The following is a 14364-nucleotide window of genomic DNA, read 5'->3' on the forward strand; positions in this document are numbered from 1 at the left end:
AAGGGGACTGAGTTCATCCAAAGCCTTGATGGAAAAATTGGGAACTGGGAAAGCTTTTCAAAAATGAAAGAATTGACTATCAACGAGGAGGAATTGCCTAAGTGGAGAAGAAAGAATGCAATCCTAGAGGAGGAAAAACAATTTGATCTAATATACAGTTTTTGAGGAATGGCAAATAACCTGGTTTGACCATATTGGGGTGATTCATATATAGGAATTCTAGGAAATAGTCTGAAATATATACATACATACATACATACATACATATATACACATTATATATATTAGAAGCAGATTTTGGAAAGCTTTGAATGTCAAACAGCATAGATTTTACTCAGTAGCTAATGGACAGCCTCCTAAAAAGGTTTTTGAGTAGACAGTCTAACATCATCAAAGAGTAATCTGAAAAATTAATCTTGAAGCTATTTGCTATATATTATCTTGTAGCCCAGCTATGAGACAAGGTACTGAACTAGGATGATGGAAGGAGAAATAAAGGAAAAGATAGATGAGAGACACTTTGTGAAAAAACCAATTGGTGATGGTGACTGATTAACTATGTAGAAACAAGCAGATGGAAAAGTAAAAGATATCTGCACATTGGCTGTCAAGGCTTATTGGTCACAATTACAATCATAACCCTTTAACAAGGAACTTTTGAATTTAAGATAAAAATTCCCTACTTTAGGCCAGAGGGAGCTCCCAAAATCTTGAGAAATTTAAGTGACAGCTGGCTTCCTTTTTGAAGGTAGATGATAAACAATAGAGAGATCAAAAATCAACCAAGAAGTACTGATTATGTAACTATGTGCTGGTACTGGGCTAGGTGCTAAAGAAACAGTCCTTAATGGGGGGGGGGACAACATGGAGAGACAGACAGACAGACAGACAGACAGACAGACAGACAGACAGAGACAGAGAGAGAAACAGAGAGACAGAGAGGGATGCAAAATAGAAAACAGGTGATAGGGTTGGAAGGGTGTACAAACTAAAGTGAACAGAAAAAAAGCAAATGTTCAAGATAGTGATTGAACTAAGCTATCATATGCATATATTTGTAATGCACTCTTATTTTCAATGTAGTTAGACAGGAGGCAATCATATTTCTAGGATTTAAAGCCTACTCTAGAAAATGTATGGGTGAGCAATGCACTAATTATTATTTAACTTCTATTTTCAAAGTAACTAATCAATTGTATCATTTAACAAGTGTCATAACTACTTTCTCCTTACTTAAATGTATTTATTTACCTGTTAAAATGTTATATTCTCTGGAAGAATCTCAGTCTCTTGAAGGCAGTGGTGGTTTTTCATTTTGTTTTTGCATCCTCAATGCCCAGTAAGTAGGAAATGTTTAAGAAATGTTTGTTGATTTGCATATATCATCAGATTTGTTTTTTTGTGTTGATAGTTTTGTTGAGCTGCTGCTTTTTTTCTCTTTTTATTTATTGTCACAAGAAATGGTTCACTTGGCAGGAGAGTGGGTAGAGATATATGTGAAAATGAAGATGATGTTTAAACAAAACGTACCAACAAGAATATTTAAAATAGAAAATAGAAAAATATTTGTTGAACAGAATTAATTTACAGAGAGAAATAATTCTTAATCATGAGAGTTGGCCAAATATGAACCTGGTTGCCCAGGAAGAATTTTCTGTTCATTTCAGTTTAGTACTTTAAAAACATTAGTTAGGGATATTGATCTCCATAAGGATAATAGTTGTACTCAGTGACCTCCAAGTTTCCTTCCAACACTGGGATTCAATGGCAACCAAAACTTATTTTGCTTCTTTTTTCTCCACCCAGGAGAATGATCTTCAAACTGGAAAAAATAGAACTCAATTTGTTAGCAGGGAGCTAAAACCTAAGATAAGTCAGCAGATGGTAAGAGAGCACCTGGCTGCCCTCAATACTTGCAAATCACTAGGCACAGATGAGTTATATCCTGGGGAACTAAAAGAACTGGCATGTGTAAAAGGGTGAATTTTTTCTAATTATTGACAGGTGAGCTTGTCTTCAATTCTACAATGTACTATAAAAGAGATAGCTGGTGAGTTTTTATGAAAAAGTGCCACTAGATCCAGAAGGATCTTCATCAATCACAATCTAAAGTCATTTCATTTATTGGTATGATTAGAACAAAGAAGGACAAGTTGTAAATATAACACATCTATAATCCCAGTCTCAAATTCACTCTTTATTGGTGGAGATCCATGCCCCATACCTGTGTTAGGGTGGAGAGGAGTTGGTAAGAGCAAGAAAGCTCCAGTCTCTCCTCTCTCATAAGTATTCTTCAAGTTCTGTTCAACTGTTGAGTTGCTTGGATGCTTCTGCCTTCCTGATTCAAGAAAGAATATTGACAAGGTCAACCCTGCTTCAGATTATTGAAGGAAAAGATATGGAAGACTTGAGAAGAGGAGTGGGCAGTCTATGTCATGTACCTACTAGAAATTTTGGAGGACTTTCCCTTGAATAAAATCTGGGACTCAAAGGTTGAACTGAGTTGCCTTGTTCCCAATGGGAGAACTTCTTCACTCTATGTTGTCTGGTATATACTCTTGTTATTTTTACCATCTTCAATTTCTGTTTTGTTTCCCATTCAAATAAATGAGTCTCTTGGTTAAGTTTATGTGTTCATTGTGGAACTGATATTCCATGGGAAAGGAGTCAAGTCAAATATAAAATTTGAGATACTAATTTTTCCAATAATGAATCATGAATCAAAAGTTAGACTGAACTTCAAATATATTCACACCCCCAATCTAATGATATTTAAGAAGCCAAAATAATTCTAGCCATGTACCCCTCTTTTTTCTGAGTAAAGCAGAGTAGTCTTTAGCTTCAATTTTCTGCTTCCCCTCCTGGCAGAAATTAAAGTCTCCCTTGGAGAAGGAAGTAGAAGATGTTGGACACTTCCATTCTTTCCAAGTCACATAATGATATCCCCATACCACATGTTGAAGGACAGACTTTGCAATATATGAAATATATGTATATGAAATATCATATATGTATTTCAGAAAGGCTTTTAATAGTCCTATAGAATAATGGGAAGATAGATGATAGTAAAATTATTTGAAATAGAAGTGGTTGAATAACCCAGCACGAAGTGTGGTCACTAATGGATTGATGCCAGTTTGAAAGTAGGTAAATGCAGATTGACTCAGCTCTGATACTCAACACCTCCTTTACTTCCTAAAATGCTTTTCCCCTCTGATTAGAAGGCTAGAGGATGAAGTACTAAACTCCTTTCTGTGCTTTCCTTTATAAAGGACTCAGAATTTTGCAGGTAACTGTCATTCCTTTGGTAGCATTGCCTGGTTTGTCTCCCCAGAACATCATGCCCCACCTACAGTTTTTTTGCTCCTTTTTGTGCTTTATATTCTCCCATCAGATTGTAAACTACATGAGTTCAGCAACTGTCTTTCTTATTTGTATTCTCAGGGATTAACAATGTCTGGCACATAGTGGATGCTTAATAAATATTTGTTGAACTGAATTGAATTGCTCCTAAACTCAATGACCCTTTGCACTGCTTTGTTCAACACCACAGGCATTCTATATGATCATTCTTTTAATTTGTATGCATCATTCTCTTCATTTCCCACCCAGGTACAATAATCTGGATTTCTCCTTCATGCTCCACAAACCTCCATTCTATTCAATGACTTCAGCCCTAGAATATACCCTTGCCAGGGGCCCATGGCCCCTCCATCCCTCTAACTAGAAAGCAGAAATTTCTCCTCCTACAACCTTCATTTAAGGAGAGAGCCCAAGTCAGTCATTTTTTCCATTTCCCACCCATTTGGACCAGAGTTTCTCTTCTCCCCCACCTTTTTATTTCTTTTGTATGTAGTTTTCCCTCATTCAGTATAAGCTCCTAGAGGGCAGGAACTTTCTTTTGTGATGTTTCCTGATTATTATTTTTGTAGATAACACAAAGCTGGGGCAGGAGATTTACTCAAACAGTCAATAAACCTTTAAGTGCCTGCCTCTGGCTAAGGGTGAAAGCAGTGAGTGTCAAAGTTGTCTTGAAGTTTAACATTTAAAAAAATAAATAAATAAAACCTAAGAAGTTGGCAACTGGTACCATCATTTCCTGGGAAATAGAGAAGAAATGGAAGCAGTGTCAGATTTTTGTATTCTTGTGCTCAAAAGGGCACTACAAACAGTAACTGCAGCCATGATATTAAGACACTTGCTCCTTGGAAGGAAAGCTATGGCAATAGCACCTTGCTGACAAAGGTCCTTATGGTCAAAGACATAGTTCTTCCAGTAACAATGTATGACTATGAGAGTTGCACTGTAAGAAAAGCTGAGTGACACAGAATCAAAGTTGTCACATTTAGGTGCTAGTGAAGAATTTTAAGAATCCCTTGGACAGCAGAGATTAAATCATTCAGTACTTCAGTGAAAGATCAAATTCCGAAGTTGAAGCTTAAACACTTTGATCATATTATGAGAAGATGGAACTCATTAGAAAAGACTCTGACATTGAAAAATATTGTAGAAAAAAGAGAAAGAATATGGCACACAAGATGAGATGGATAGTGTCAGAGAAACAACAAATATGAACTTGGACAGACTTCAAGGAACCATAGAGGATATAAGTATAGTCACTGGCTACTTGAGTTCACTTCTGCCTGGAGTTCAGCTAAGATTTTTATGTCTTGCCTCTCATCCAGAGGGCAAAAGGTGAACTCATTTACCCTATACTGGACCCAGAATTAGGTAGAGGGTAAAGCCTAAGGAGATCAGGATACAAAATTTATATTAAACAATGACTCAATGGTACATCAAGAATGGGGGGGGGGGGTCCTCCACCCAAGCAGCTTCTAAGATTACAATTGTTTCTGTTACAATTGTAATTCTCTACTTCTAGTCAATTTACATCTCAAGTCAATTTACATCTTCACCCAATTTATACATTCACAGTTCTTTTCATCTCCCCTTCATCATTCCCCCCCTCAAAATTATTCAGGACCAGATTCTTCTGGGCCTTTCAGAGTCCATTTAGAGATGAATGCATTACAGCAAGGGCTTCATTAAGGCAGGATCCAAGAGAAGGATTGGTTGGCATGTCTGGTTGGCATCTTGCAGAGGCTGGACTTGGAACTATACAGCTAAGAGAAACAAAACTCAAGGGGAAAAAAAATGAGCATGCAAAACCCAGAGATATTATAACAGAAGTTTATTTAACAGACATCCAATAATTAGGGGGAAAACTAGAAGGTTTAGAAGGGGGCAAGAATTATACTTTATGATCCTAAGCCAGTATCAAAATCTTTTTATAAGAACATGGGTTCCAATACAACACAAATTCATTGATGAATGCCACATAAGTTGTAAACAAAAGCTCAAAAATAGTATAAAAAATGTACTGAAAAGGCATTTTAAAACCTGTACGTGTCCAAAAAGTAATTTGCAACAAAATTTTCTTTTTTATCTTTGGCCATGTTTAGAATGAACAAAAATTCTAGTTGAAGAATGGATCTCTCCTTTAAAGCCATTAAATATGCCAATAGGCATTATCCTGATCCACTGGCTCATTTTCATATTTAATTATGATGTACCTGTAATGATCATGGCAATTTGCTTTTACAGAACAAAGAGGTACACTAGGATCTGTTCCCTTATGATGTCAAATAGACAATATTTTTCAATGGGCCAAGTGAAGGAAGTTTTAAAAGAATCCTGCCCTGGTTGAGGCTAGGGTTGTTCTTTCAAAGGTCACTTACTCCATCTGCAGCATTTAACATCAAACCCTATAGGGATAAATAGTTTCATTGGCATATTGTCTTTTTTTTAATCATACCTGATGTCAGGCAGATCAATATGTTGTAATATAGCAATTACTATAACCAGAGCTTCAGGTGGCTTGAGCACTAAGGAGAACCAAGAGTGTGCCAGGTTGTAATTTGGTATAAGAAATCCAGGGAGGGATGGCTAGGTGGCGCAGTGGATAGAGCACCAGCCCTGGAGTCAGGAGTGCCTGAGTTCAAATCTCGCCTTAGACACTTAATAATTACCTAACAGTGTGGCCTTGGGTAATCCACTTAACCCCATTGCCTTGCCAAAAGAAAAAAATCTAAAAAAGAAGAAAGAAAGAAAGAAAGAAAGAAAGAAAGAAAGAAAGAAAGAAAGAAAGAAAGAAAGAAAGAAAGAAAGAAAGAAAGGAAGGAAGAAAGAAAGAAAGGAAGGAAGAAAGGAAGGAAGAAAGGAAGGAAGGAAGGAAGGAAGGAAGGAAGGAAGGAAGGAAGGAAGGAAGAAATCCGGGGGGGGGATATAATTCAATTGTTGCTCATGTACTAAGGACAGTGCTGTAAATGAAATGCAATAAACAGATTTTGAGGTATAAAAACAATAATCCTAATTCATATATATTTTTTAATAAAATCAACTTTTTTTAATGAACCCATTTAGTTATTAACTATGTTTAAAAATAACTAAACATCTCCTTCTGGCTAGGAGGTTGCCCATCATTTCCATACTTCTCACATAACAATTGGCTAGAGATTGCCATAGAGAAATCTCAAATCATAATCATTATTTTATCTTCCTCCTGTTACATAAGTGCTTTTCCCTGAAAGCAAATAACCACAGTTTAGTCCTAGTTTACATCTATAGCTAGAAATTGCTATACATAAACTTTTAACTGCTAGCCATCTTCAGAATACAAATTATTTCTTTCAGAATTCTTAGAACATCTTAAATAACTTTAAATTTCTAAGATGTGCTATTGAGTCCAATGCAAGTTAATTAACAACATGAGTTATTAAATTTTACAAAATAATATTTCCATTATACTATTCATAAAACCACAGATGTATCCCAGAAGGGGGCCATAATTTGTAATAGTTCCCTTACTACCCCTTCAAAACAATTACATGTTAATTCCAGGCTTTAACATTACAGTATTCAAATAGCTTATATGTTCACAAGAGAACCAAATAATGTTAATATACAAGAGAATATCACATAACTGATAAATACATATACATATATATTTCCTTCCATAAACATGTAATGATAGATGATAAGAGACAAAGATTATTACAAACTTTTCTTTACCAAAAAAAGACCTTAAGAGATTGTTGACAATTATCAATATTGATTTAACATCAAAACAGATCAGATTACAAAATTTAGTACAATATTTCTCTTTCCCAAAAGAAAACAGTAGATATATTCCTTGACATACAATTTATCCCAATTAGATTTTCCTTCTTAATGGCACACAAATTCTCAAGACTTGTTACAAAACTTAAGTGAATAAATTACTCTCAGGTAGTTTCTTCTTTCTTTAAACACAAGGTAGTGACCTTTTCCTATAAAGGCCTTCCCACCCTCTTTTCAAACCCTCTTGCAGGCAGGGAATCTAAACCTTAAAGTCTCCATTAACCTAAGTTGAATACAGCCTTCAATCAATATTAGGTCAACAAAAACTTAACTCACAGATGAAGTCATTTCACAAACTTTGCCACTTACAGACTTGCAAATAGTATAAGTGGATAGGCTCAGATCTAAACTTCATTAATTACTTAATTTTAAATCAGACCTTTTTGGGGACGGCTAGATGTAATAATTACCTAGCTGTGTGAAAGCCACCTAACCCCATTTGCCTTGCAAAAAACAAAACAAAACCTAAATTAGACCTTTTTAAACAATTAAATTCAAACCCAGGTAATTATATCAGGTATCAGGTAATTATAACTATTTCAGATCTGAATTACACACACACACACACACACACACACACACACACACACAAACACACACACACACACACACACACACACACACACACACACACACACACACGAGTTTAGACACAGACACAACTCTTTTGTATCAAATTTACCAAGCTAAAATTGACACAAGATCTCAGAAGAGAAACATTTGTTCACCTCTCCAGGCCTGTAGAGAGATATGAAAATGTCCCACTGATGTTTAAATACACATGTACATACATATGCACAAATATATTTGTATTATATTTTTTGACTGTACCAATTAAGACTAGTCAAAAAAAATAACTTTTAGAATCAATCAATTTCTTGAAGAACCTCATATATATAGTTAAACTTGAATGCATTCTTGAGTAACTTTATAAAGTTCAAATCCAGTTACTCCATTACAGAGATATTAGTTATTGGCACAGGCTTAATTAAAAGACAAAATCTGAATTTCCTAGTCCCAGAAAAAGTCTTCCCCTTTTCTTTAACCAATTTACCACAAGGCTTCTAAATCAATCTGCCCATTTCCCCTTCCCCCTCATAAGGGTGGGACTTTCTCAGAATATCTTTAGGAAATGGGGCTTGGAATTAAAAACATCATCATTGCCCAAATCCCCCTCCCCAAAGCAGGAAGAAGGCATGGGGGTCCCCTGTTTCCTAAAACAAGTTTTGGGGGTTTCTTACCCTTCCTGCAGTGAAGCATGCATTCCATCTGAGACATAGGTTTGAGTTTCAAACTTCTAAAAAGGAAGATTTCCCTTCCTCCTCCTCCCTCTGTAGGGGGGGGGCAGAGAATAAGAGAGAGCATTTCAAAGAAAAAGAGAGAAATAGAGTACCAACCAAGGATAACTTCCAGTAGCACAGGTGTTTCGTTTTTGTCAAATCTAATTCTTTCCAAGGGGTAAGCACACAGCTAAGGGGACTTTTTTTTGGTACCAAGTATCCCCCCATATTTTAATTATCCATCAATTTAAATTTATAGGTAGACAAACATGTCAGTTGAACAAAACAACCCTCACTCCACAGTGGGGTATAAACCAAACACACCTCAGAACTGCCATTTCTCCAGTCAGTCTGAAAACAGAGCAGGCCCATACCAGGGCTACTGCAAAACACATGGAAGCAGCTTAGCTGACTCCCCCAAAACTCAACATTTTTCCATTTTCCAGAAAAAGGGAAACAGAGAAGGAAGACTAGAGGTACAATAATTTTCCTACTTTTCTAAAAATCTAGGATCTAAAAAAAGGGGGTGTTGTTTCTCACCTACGAAAATCTATCCAATTTCCCAGTCTGGGCAGATAGCTACAGAAGGACTTGGTATACTATGGTCTATGGGGTCACACAATGTAGAACAGGACTGACTGAACAACAACAGTAACAATAACAACAACAACAAAATGTCTGAAAAGCTTCAGGCACTGGGATAAGCCCTGAGGATACAAAGAAAAGTTACATATACCATATTTCCCAATGTATAAGACACTCCCATGTAGAAGACACACCTTAATTTGGGGGGAACAAAATTTGAAAAAAAAAAGTATTACATAAATTTATTGAACTCACATTTTATTCATCATAAAATTCATACAGTTCTTCAATACTGTCAAAACTCTCATCCATTAGTTCATCCTCATCTGTGCTTGATGACAAATCACTGCTTTAGGAGAGGCTCTGACTGTTCTCCTGCAAGTGCTCTGGTCTGGGGTTGACGACCAGCTCTCCCTGGGCAAGGTTGATGCATGCTTAGCCCATTCATGAACCTGAAGCACCAATGGCGTTCTCTTTTGAAATCAGTCACCTTTTCATCAGAAATTCTTCTGACCTCCTGCTGAATCATCTTTGTGGACATAGGAATTCCACTTGCCCTTCAATCTATCTCTTCAATTCCTCTCTATATCAGACTATTTTGCTAACTTGCCTTTCATAGCCCTCTTCTTCCATGGTGATTTTCAGTTGGGTTTATTTTCAGACTCAGATTATTTTCTCAGTTGGAGGAGGACCAAACTGACATTCAGCAGCAGTTCACGGTTTCTATTCACTTTTGCAAATTGGATTGCTTTTAACTTGAATTCAGCATTGTACGAAAATCTTTTCTGAGCCATTTCTAGAGAGAACATAGCAAAATACAACCTAATATACTGGTGATGAATGCAAAACAAAACAATGAGCACAAAGACAAGAAGAATGAAAAAATGGGAAATGCAAGTAAAAAAATCTACAACCATCATATAAGATACTCCCAGTTTTTAGACCCCAAACTTTTTGAAAAAGGGTGCGTCTGGTACATGGGGAAATACTGTAGTCCTGGCCCTTGAGGAGAGGTTTGGGGCTAGAGATAAATGATAGAATATAAAAAAATTTCAAATAATGGATTGAATTTAATAAAATGAAATCTAACAAAAGATACATGTTAAGTTTTATGCACAGATTCAGAAAGTCAGCTGTACACATACAAGATGGTGAAGACATGGCTAAATAAAGGTTCTCATGGAAAAAATCTAAATGTTTTCGTGAACTACATGCCCACAATAAGACAAGTGAGCTGGCAATCAAAAAGCAAATACAATGATCAGCATTTTTAATAGAAGTACCCCTGTATTCTGGTCAGGCTCCTCTCTAGTAGATTATGTTCAGTTTTAGGTATAACATTTTAAGGAAACTGAGAGGCTGGAACAAGTTCTATGAAGGTGGTCAGATTGTAAAAGGGCTAAAAATCAAGTCAAGAGAAGATCAGATGAAGGAGAAAAAATTATTTAGCTTGGGTCCAAGAAGATGAGGATAAAGTGAGCTTTCTTCACAGCATTCTCACACATTCAAAATCAACATTCAAAAATAATTCATTATCTTGGTCCTCCTCTTTCACTATTTCTCTTGGGGGCACTACCATTCTTAAACTCACCCAAATTTGCTATTCTGCTTGACTCTTTCCTCTCAGCCATCATTCCTTATATCTGAGCAGTTACCAAATCTTGCCAGTTCTATCTCATCATCATCTCTTGAATCCATTCTTTCCCTCTCCTCATGTGGAGATATAAATATGTGAGTGTGTGTGTGTGTGTGTGTGTAAATTAGTTCATCTATCAACACCTTTAAACTAGACTATTCTAATAGTTTTCTAGTCAGTCTCCCTGTAGTCTCTTCCCTCTATTTACTATATGAAATCATTTACAACCAGTTTGCTTTCTTATCACTCTCTCATACACTCTACACTTCAGTCAAGATGATGCGTATTATTTTCCCTTTCTTTTTTAAATGAGATGATAGTTGTAAAGTGCTTAACAAAATGTTAATACTCCTTGTTTGTTCTAACTGTTGATTCTTCCTTCTGGAAGAAGACCATGATATCAGGGAGGATAAGCCATGATATGCATGTGATTGGATTTGAGTGAGGGGAGGCTGTGCTGTCATCAGCCTCCTTTTCTCCTCCAGAACCATCTGGGTGCAGTGGCCATATATGAATCAGGACAACTGCAGATGGCTCTGAATTTGAGGCAATCAGGATTAAGTAACTTACCCAAAGTTATACAACTAGTAAGTGTCAAATGAATGAGACTGGATTTGAACTCAGGTTCTCTTGACTCCAGGGCTGGTGCTATATCCACTGTGCAACTTAGCTGCCCTAAATTATTTAATAAATGTTTATTTCTTGCTTCTTTCCTATTTCCTCCCATTCTTCTTTCTTCTCTTACTCTTCTCTTTTTTCTTGATAGCATCTGAAATCATATCATGCTGAAGGAGAATGAACCTTATTCTGTTTTACTTCTGTTGGCAATAAATTACAGAGAATCCAGATGCAAACTTAATTTTCAGTTTTTACTGAATTTTCATCAGACTAGCACTGAATGAGAAATGCAGTTTGGTGCTTTCTCTGGAACCCAGAAGTTGAGAAATGGCTTGCTCAAGGACACACCACCTATATTTGCCAGAGGAAGGACTCAAACCCCAGTTTTACCCTACTTTTATACCTTTCTTTGCTTGTGCCATCAGTTTCTTTAAACTTGATAAAAATATAATGAAAATTATTAGAAATATCAAAAAATGGAATAAGCTAAGAGATGAGGAGAGAGAGAATGGCAGAGAGTGAGGGTCCATTGCAGGATATCTGCAAGCAAATGTTAGATGATTATTTCTAGAATATTGTACGGCAAGTTCTTGTTTAGGTTTTAAATTTTGAGATTCTCTGAGTCTTTAAATTTCCAGGATCTCTTGCCTTACCCTCCTAAATCCAATCTAATGTAAAGATCTGTCAATTAATTCCACCTTTGTACCTTCTCTCATGAATGCCCCCTTCTTTGCTCCATTGACATTGCTACCACTTTGGTGCTGGCACTCATTACCTGAAGCCTGGACTTTTGTACTACTTACCCACCCTACAGGTGGGACTGCCTGCTCAAAATCTCTCTCCACTTCATTAGGTCACTATGATTTTCCCAAAGGGCAGGTTGTAGTTGATCCTTATCCAAAAGGACCAAGACTCCAAGAAGGGGATGCCATGATTTGTAAAAGAATTGGATTTAAATCTGGGAGGATTATGCAATCACCAGTCTCACTTTCTCCTCCAAATCTATCTGGATCCAATGGCAAGGTACAAATCAGGACTAGAGGAGATAAACCCTGCCCTGATTCAGTGGGAGAATGTGATCTTTTTAAACTAAGGAATTTTCCAGATCTCAGTTTGACTGAGGCAAAACTCATTCAGTGATTAAAGGCTAGGTAAGAAACAGGCAAAGAATGACCTCTTTTACTAGTCAAAAAAAAAAAATTCAGTGGGGCCAGGAGCCCTTAGTCTGCTCAAAACAAGTAATTGCTATTTACATTCACTTAGAGCCAATCAGGACTAAACAAAGACCCTGTGGTGGTCCATCAACTAGAATCCTATTGATTTGGGTGTGGAGCCATAGTCCTTAAGAAAGAAATCTCTCCTGTAAACCCCAATATATTTTGTGAGGTTTTAGTGATCAAAATTTACATTTCTTGGGGCAGAGCACTTACCCATTGTGAACAGAAGGGAAGAGTGAAAGGAGAAAGATAAAGGAGCTGTGTTGCCCAGGGGGCCAGTGGATCTCCAGTGGGGCAGTTGGCACTGCTATTCACAGCTTATTGTTCTTCACTCTTGAAGAGGAACATGATATCAGGAAGGTGATGCCATGATTGGCAAGTGGATTTAGTGAGGGAGGGCTGTGCAAAATTACCAGTCTCACTTTCTCCTCCAGATCCATTTGGGTCCAGTGGTCAGATACAGTATCAGGACAACTGGAGTTGTACCTGGATGCAGGACTGATGGTGTGACACCAACCCTGCCCTCTTAGAAAACTCCAGTAGCTCCTTATTTCCTGTAAGATCAGATACAAAATGCTTTATTTGACTTTCAAAGCCCTTTAGAACCTAGTCCCCTCTGATCTTGTCAGTTTTCTTACCTTAACTCCTAGCCATGTTCTCTTTGATCCAATGACAGCAGCTTCCCTCAAGCAAGACAATCCATTTCTTGACTTCAGGCATTTTTTCTGGCTGGCTGTCCCGCAATCTGGAACATTCGTCCTCCTTTGTTTTGACTATTGACCTCCGTTGCTTCCTTTAAATCACAACTAAAATCCCACCTTCTCCAGGAAGCTTTCTACAATTCTTCCTCATTTCAGTGACTTTCCTCAGTTAATTATTTCCTATTTTATCTATCTATCTATCCCTTGGATAAAGCTTTGTACACATTTGTTTGTATATTGTCTCTCTCCCATTAGATTGTAAGCTCCTTAAGGACAGGGACTGTCTTTTTTTCATTTTTTGTTTTGGCTGATTAATTGACTGAGGTCCTCTGGGTCAGAAAATGCCACGGCTCACTATCTCCTCTAGATTGTAAAAGGCCCTCGTGCCACATCCCATGGACAGCTCAAGGACTAGAAAAGCCTTTTGCCACCTGGCACATGGCATCCAGGGATTTAGCAGTAATGATGATCTATCTGCTATTTCTTCCCCTGCCCACTCCCCATCACCCCTCATCCTCTCCCTCCCTATTTCATTTTTTTAGAAAACTGTCAGGACATTTACTCTTAGTTTATAAGCTTCACATGAAATATGTATTAAGATTAAAGTTATGGCTCTCTGAAGAAAGCAATCAATCATATTAGAATTTAGAGGTCTGAGGAACTTAAGACATTATCTAGTCCAAGACCTTCATTTAACAGACTAGGGGACTGAATCCAAAGTAGGGTAGAGCAATTTGTTAGAGGTCATAAAATATTAAGGGATGAAATTGGGATTCAAATTCATTCCCCCAACTACAGAAACAGCATTGTTCTTTATAATACCAATCAAATGGTCAGTTAGGTTGTACAGGAGACAGTGCTGAAAGTCAGGAAATCAGGAAGACCTGAATTCAAATATAAACTCAGACATTTACTGGCTGGGTAGCTCTGAGCAAGTCCCTTATTCTATGCCTCATCAATTAAGGTGATAATAGCACCCATTTCCTAAGGTGGCTGTGAGGATAAGATAGTATTTGTAAATCTCTTTGTCCAGTGCTGTATAAATGTTAGCTATTATTAAATATTGACCTATTACAAGAGAAATAAGACCCTATTCCATGATTAAAGAATTTTGGTTTAGAAATAAAAGCTAGGGCAGCCCTGGAGTC

Source organism: Macrotis lagotis, chromosome X (assembly GCF_037893015.1).
Source record: "Macrotis lagotis isolate mMagLag1 chromosome X, bilby.v1.9.chrom.fasta, whole genome shotgun sequence".
Taxonomy (NCBI): Eukaryota; Metazoa; Chordata; class Mammalia; order Peramelemorphia; family Peramelidae; genus Macrotis; species Macrotis lagotis.